We start from the raw sequence: 7,872 nt of genomic DNA, 5'->3' as shown, positions 1-7,872 counted from the left end.
ATTGAGAGACATAGCTTTTAATACATTCTTTAGTTAATAATTTGTCTATTTACTGACCATCATATTTAAAAATACATAAATTTATTTGTGTAACTCCTGATTGGAGGTAATATTTTAATGGTATCTGTTGCATACTTGGATTTTCAAAACTCAGTATAAATTCCAGGTTTTCATGATACGTTGAAAATAAGACTATTGATTGAAACTGGTATATTGGCTCATTCCACTACTACTTAGCACATTACTAATGAGAATTTATTGAAATGTATTATAGAGAAATGAGGTATATTTTGCAGATGTATTTCATTAGTGGTGTAATTAAAGAAAAATGCTGATTATGATTTTGACATTTGGGCCCTTTAAGTAGCATTTACAGCACAATGTATATCTGCAAAATTAGAAATTTCTTAACTTTTTCTTTACTAATCAAATACTATGTTTTCCCCTGATAATTAGAAGACTTAGCACTGATACCCAAATATGCTACATTTTTACGTAGGACTTCCATGTGATTGATGAATGAATTGAAAAGATATGTATAACTTAAACTAGTCATTTAGATATAGTAATTTTAAAAAATACATATTTCTGTTTCATGTTATATATAACTTTTACAGTTATAATTATTTCATTATACATAGCTAAATGTTACATTATGCTTTACTATTCAAGATTTTATAGTAAAAAGGCTGATAGATGTATTTTGGAATTAAAAAAGATTGTTAAACAGTGCTTTTATAAAGTCATCTTTTGAGTTAGATCAGAGAGCTTTTACAACTATAAGTGTCCTTAATCTGAGAGTCCATGGGTTTGGGGGAATTTATGAATCCCCTGAAACTGTGTAAAAATTTTGTGTGTTAACTGCAGTTTTTCAGTACTGAATACTTGAGTGGCTTTCTTAAAGGAGTCTGTGATCAGAAAAAAAAAAGACTTCACACTGATAATAGCTTCTTAAAATAATAATATTCTTTTTCATTTCATAAGTCATAGATTTCCTTACATCTAATTGAATCTTTGAGAATTTTTCCCTTTGTAGTTCTTCTCTCCTGTTGCCCACAATACCTAGTACCTTTTTCTTTATAACTCTATGAGTGAGTGAAAAATTTATAAGTAAAGGATTCTGTTTAGGGAAGCTTTTTGAATAGATCTGATCTATTGGAGTCAGGACTAATAAAAGGTTATACTAGAAAAAATTTTTTCCCAATTATTTAAAGTCCTTTTCTATTTAGTAAGAAACAGTTATGTTTTAGATAAATAACACTGAAATAAACTAATACAGCAAGTATAAAATAGAACATATGTAAATGTGAAGCTATCCTTTTTGAAGACTTAAGGAACATATGGTGAAAATATCTCAGAGATAATTGTGATTCATTGAGATTTATTGCTTCTATTAGTTTTTTATCTGATTTTAATTTTTACCATACTTTTTAAAAATTTCATTTATTAGTTTTAAGTACACATTACATTGGTTAGACATTTAAATAGTTTATACAACAATCTCCCTAATTGCTTTCTCTATTGTACTTTTTAAAGGAAGTTTCAAGTCAACAGAATGGAAATGATTGACTTGGGGTATTTTAGGTGTTGATTTTTTTAAAACTGTTTCTAAATCAAAACTTGGATATTTTTCTTTTGTTTATTTATCCAGAGATTTTTGGTGTAAGAATACCTTTTTAATTTTTAAGGCTACTTAATATTGGTTTTAGAAATTATTTTTTGTTAAACAAAAAAGTTTAACTTAGATTATCAGGGAAAAATTCCTGAATTTATGATGTTTTACTTTGCTTCTTTTTAGATGGAGAAACTGAACAAGCAGTATTCATTTTATAGCACAAGTAGGAAGAAGCTTTGTTCACACTAAAATAGATTAACACTAGATGTTCAGAGCAGTAGAATTATACCTTATATTACTTGCCCAAAAGTAAAAACCCAAAATGTAGAATTTTAAGGAAAATCTTTGAGAATACTAGAAATGGTTTAGAGGAATGGGACTTAAAGTTTATCTGTTAAATATAGTAGAACTATTGGCCGAATAATATATTCTTTTTTTAAACAGTTTAGCCCACTGAATTAAAAATCACTAGGTAAAATCACTGAAAAGATATACTTTGGGGAATTCTGGTATATTTAGATGTTATCCATAGAAATTATTTCTGTATTGTATCATGGGAGATATTAGAATGGAATACCAAGTGGACATTTCAGTAAAGAATACGATATCTCAACTTAAGATTTGCAAAGTCTGTTGTCTGCAGAACTTTTCATCTGCTTTTGTTTCTTAACACTGGTGATGATGAAAATAAAAATCTCAGCATCCTGGTGATGAGAGATTTATATTAAGATGATGATTTTACTTTCTAGAAAAGGAGGTTAAGTGTGAAAACTTATAATATCTGTGCTCACTTAGAGAGTAAAGAAGCTTTATAAGATTTTTTTCAGCTCTTCCCAATCAGCATTCTGTCATTACTTAGATAAAATTGAAGGAGAGAAGATAAAATAGATCATGGCATGAAAATTAGGAAGTATATGAAAATGAAACTTGGCCAGTTGGTTTAAAATCTTTTAAGTTTGTGAAGCTCATGTCAGCTATGAGTAAGTTTCTATCAATTTTCTTTAGGTCTCAGTGCTATTTTTAGATTACATCTTTTCGTAGGAGAGAAAATGCCAAGTATTCATTAGTCATTAGCAAGGAACATCAATGAGGCTTCTTTTTTTTTTTTCTCCTCAAATGTAAAGCACATAAAAATTCCCCTTCAAAGAACTGGTATTGAAAATCAATTTTATGTCTCTGAAGGAATAAGTGTGTCCTCATAATTAATTAGAATTTAGATATGAAATTTAAATCTTAACCTAAGATTTTTTGTATTTTGCTTAAATAAGAATAAGCAGAGAAAATTGTTAATTTGAATACCAGATTTTTATTTAATGATAGACTCATGGCCTTTGCTTTTAAGAATATTTTATGTTATTATTACTAAAGAAATCATTAATGGAAATCTTTTAATGGAATTTAAAGAGGTTAGCTCCTTTTATATTATATTTATAAAATGAGTAGCATTGTCTTTATCACCTTTCCAATGAAAAGATGCAAGTGCACGGACTATATTAAATAAAAATATATAAATATTAAAGGACATAATATGGTGAATGTGTGTGTGTTTGTGTGTGTGTGTGTGTGTGTGTGAAGGTTCATCTCTTCAAATACATCACCAAACTTGTCTTCCGTATGTAAGTTCTTAAACCTGTCTTTACAGTATAGTTATTGACTGATATAAAAAATGAAATATATTCTTTTTCTTTTCTAAATCTAATCTGTTGTTTTCTTTTATCAGCCAGACACATAACTTGTCCTAATTACTGTTTCTCTCATCAGCTAAAACTGTTCTCTCCCAGTGAATGACCAGTCTTAAACATTTTTATCACTCTCAACAAATATCCATTCTCGATATTCTTTTTACCTAATTCATTTCTTTATATACTGGACATTTGATTTGTTTTAAACTTGACCCTATGCAGAACATTGTTCTGGAGAGTTTTCCTGCATCAAAGTCCTGGTGGTACTTTTTATTCATGACATTAAGCATCAGCAGTATATTGTATCAGTCATCCCGTTATCGTTTCAGCATTAGTGAAACATCGGCCACACCCTTACTTCTTTAATTTGAATCTAGCATTTTCTAGGCTAGTGTTTCTTAATTGAAATTGCAGATCAGAATTGTCCATGAAATTTTAGAAATACACAGAAGTCTAGGCACTATTCTGGACTTTCTGAATCTCTTTACTTCATATTCTTGGTACAAAATAAATTGTGTATCAAGATTATTATATTAAATCTTAAAATAGTTTACTCTATAGAAATTATATCTATTCATTTTTATAAATCAGATCTATATTCACAGATTTATTTGAAAGTAGTTTTGATCATTAATTTTGGAGACATTTTATTGAAAATTTGATTGGCTTCTTATCTTTGTATTTCACGCCATAGTAACAACCAAATTTCCTTTTCAGTTGCGTTATTATAAACCCTCTTCAGACCTTTCATGCTTGAAAATTATAACTAATAGTTACTTTCAAAAAAGTGTTTGCTTTTATTAGTTCCTAGTGACTATCAGTGAATATTTGTATATTTGAATTAGGTAACATTTTTAAGTATTAATAAAAAGCATGAATAACAAAATGCTTGATTAAAAAATAGAATTGGATATTTTGTAACCTTAAAGCTAGTAATCAATAGAATTTTCCTCATTAAAAAGCATGGGATAGTCTATGGCCTGCTACCCTGAACTACCCAGCCCAATCCTGTCTGATCTTGAAAGCTAAGCAGGGTCGGGCCTGGTAGGACTTGGATGGGAGACCACCTAGGAAGACCAGGTGCTGTAAAAAAAAATAAAAAAAATAAGGGATCGTAAACTTGACAAGGTCCTTGCAATCTGTGAGGTCAACCAAGGGTTGCCTCACCTAAAAAAAAACAAAAACAAAAAATTGGATAAATTTCTTCTACTTCTGATGACTTTTGTAGGTATAGTCTGTGTATGGAAATAATCTTTAATTCCTCTACAAAAAATCCTAGTATTACAGAAAATAAAGCATTAATATTTAAGATATTTAAGTCTGTGTTAGAAATAATTCATTTTTTTTACATTGAAAATATAAGGCAATCCTAGATTATAGGAGTTAATTTTTTCTTCAGAATAAGAACCTTGCGTAAAAGTGGCTGTATATCAGATACTTTTCTGGCACATTGTAGTAATTCTTCGGATACATCTTCTTAGATTATCTCACTGACATCTGTCACATGTGGATGATTTCTAAACACATTGCAGGATTTGGACCTACAAACCTAATGGCTGTAGTGAAAAAAGATACAACTGTATTTACTTTTGTATTAATGCCTATAATCCTATGAATTGAAAGTCAAAGGAAAAGAATGAGTAGAAAGTCACTAACTCAACATTTGTTTTCTGTGGTATAGTTTTAATACGTTTCCTTGGAAACTTATTTGGCAAATATTATCATAATAACAAAACAACTCAATTTTGTCACTGAAAGAATTACTCATTTATTTTTCAAAGTTGACTGTTAGTGGAGTTTTGGGGGTGTGTGTTTGTGTGTGTCTGTGTTTTCACTTATAATATGGCTATCTCATTATTTAAAATTTATAACTATTTTTGAGTGTACAAAATGATTAGCTATTTGTAATACTATTATAATAATAGTATTGTAATTTGAGAATAAGAAAACAAATTAGGATTTAGGTGAGATTGAAAAATAAAATTATATTTTATTGATTAAAATAGAAACTTTAAAAAAAGAAGCCTTATTCTAATTAGATCTTTTAAAATTTTATTTTGGTAATAATATATTTCAACATGATTAAAACTAAAGGTTCTCTGGTCACCAGTATACTAACTAGTTAATGTTACAATGCTGTTTTTGATGTTCCTTCTCTTGGAAACATTTTCCTGTGTTATATGTGCAATGTGGTTTAAGATTTAGTGGGCTCAACCTGCAAATTCAACAGATACTCCTCATGCATTTTGAAGGAAAGAAAATTATCTGCGATAAACATTATTATTTTGCTCTTCAAAATGCTAAAATTATATTAATCGATAAACAGTTTAGAAAGTGGTTCTGGTAAGGAGATTATCAGTTGCCAGACTTAACTGAAGAATTTCAACCTCTTGGTTTCTTATATTGGGATTAAAGTGAATAATTTTATTTATTCCTTTGAGATGTTGATTGATTTTTTTAGATAACTTTCAAATTAATTAAAATAATTTATACTTCTTCCAAAATTATGGCATATTACAGTAGATCTTACTATTAAAAACCTTTTACATTTTAGACTTTTTTTCTTACTGTTTTTTATTGCTCTCTGATTTGTAAGTACGATAACCAATTTTTTTTTGTGGTTAGTGTTTATTTTGTAGTTAGTTTTACATAAGAAAAATTGTTAGAAAACTATGGCTGGTCTGTTCTCTTCCTAACAGGTATGACTTTCCTCTCCCCAACTATTTGCTTTTAAAGACTTGGAGGAAAAAAAATGCAAAAAGGAATCAGGTCTAGCCAGTCATTTTCTATGAAATGCATTGCTATAGAAGTGAATCCATTAAGACAGAAAAATATCAAATGATTTGTCTCTTATAGAAGTTTTTGTAAGACCCAGATTAAATAGGAGCATTTCAGTGTTAACACAGAGGGTGACAGTAATTTGAATGCATGTGTGTGTGTGTGTATGTACACAGTCAATTTAAAGGAGGATAGCTGAAAATTCAGAATTACATGTTAAAAAATTTGCAAATTGTGCTTATACTTAAATATTTAATTCAAAAAGTTATGTAGTTATCATAAACGTTCCTTCTTCAATACTGGAATTGACCATGAAAAAGAATATTAAGCCTTATTTATATCTAATTATTGACTGCAAACTGACGCAGTGAATATTTGTATGCCAAAAAGGTTTTAAAGTTGGGAGTTTTAGACTCAATAAAGATGTGTAAATAATTTTGATTAGTGTTCTCATTATAATGAAGTTACTATTTGGTGCAATACATTCTTCTCTTCCTCATCCTTTTAAAATTAAATGTATAAGATATATGTTTTGTTTTGTTTTGTTACATTGAATTCTGTTTTAAAATTTTTCCAATGTGTGTATATGAGCTAATGTTTGATTTTTTTTCTGTATAGCATGATTGAAGATAATTGAAAAATTTGCACTTTTTTTAGTCCTTTGGAAATTTGTATTCTAATGGTTTTTAAAAATGTACATTTATTTTGTACATGATAAATTAGCTTTGTACATGGAAATGGGTTTGAGTCAAATTAAAAAGTGATGTTACTTTCTTCAGCTGACTTGTAATTCTCTATTCATATATTCTTATTACATCTTAACCTCGACTAAGTTATTTGAGTAGGCAAGGAATTGAATACAGTATTTGTTAGGCAGCAAATTGATCACTGCTTCTTTCTCATATGAGCAGAATTTCTTTTGTAGTCCTATGTGCATAAGATAAATGTTATGTTAATTGACCAGTTTTTGTCACATGTAACAGCAGATAATAAGCCGTTCATTTTAAAGCCACCTCAGAAACATGGTTACATTTTTTCCCCCAGGAAATGATCATAAGCCAGAAATCTCCATTTGTAGTTAAATCATATATTAGGTTTTTTTTAACTTTTATTTCCTTTCATAATTAAAATCTTTTAATCATCAAGTTTTGACAGTCTAAATGTTAACCTAATCCTTCTGTTTTTGTTAATGTTTATAGAACCTAATCTATAACAAGACAGAACCTAAGCTCTGTATAAGGTCCTTGCTAGTACTTTTGTCTCTAGATCCAGAATAACAGAACAGAAATGAACATTAACCTCTTTCTAGCCTAGCACCATGTATGAAGTATTTTACACTTTAATTGAGGACACTTTGCTAAATTGGAAAACTTCCTGCATTCATTCATCTGATGAAATTGCTCAGTCACAGGAGAATCCAGGCCAGGTCAGTTCAGGCTTAATTAAGACTGCCTTGCTTTTGTGAAATAAGTTTGTAACACAATACCAAGCATTAAATAAATGTATTTTTTTACGCAGTAATACTGGGGCTTATATTTTTTCACCTTATATCATTCTTTTAATGAGAATCTTAGATTAAATTATTTTTTAAAACTTTGTTAAATTTCTTTTACTAATTTTTAACTGTTTTCACTATTGAACTCAGAATGATTTTGACAGTCTGTTCAATTCTTGCAAAACTCTTTACTTCTACATAGTGTTCGGTGCATTTTCTGAAGTTGAATCCATTCAATTGTAACTTTGCCGAGTTTGGAAGGGTTAGGGTAAGGCTATGGAAAAATTGTGAATTTCCATAAT

At 28.9% G+C, this 7,872-nt stretch overlaps 1 protein-coding gene across 1 annotated transcript in view; it reads left to right on the top strand.

The window, feature by feature from the left end:
- LOC105298436 (neurobeachin-like protein 1) overlaps positions 1-6,853 on the top strand; it is a gene marked incomplete at its 5' end in the record, with an annotated part of 29,432 nt that extends 22,579 nt beyond the window's left edge. Inside the window, one exon of the mRNA XM_011369707.2 lies at positions 1,799-6,853. The remainder of the gene's footprint in view (positions 1-1,798) is intronic.
- Positions 6,854-7,872: the final 1,019 nt, after the last annotated feature.

This window comes from Pteropus vampyrus, unplaced genomic scaffold (genome assembly GCF_000151845.1).
Source record: "Pteropus vampyrus isolate Shadow unplaced genomic scaffold, Pvam_2.0 Scaffold152, whole genome shotgun sequence".
NCBI lineage: Eukaryota > Metazoa > Chordata > Mammalia > Chiroptera > Pteropodidae > Pteropus > Pteropus vampyrus.
This window is presented reverse-complemented; position numbering and strand designations above follow the sequence as displayed.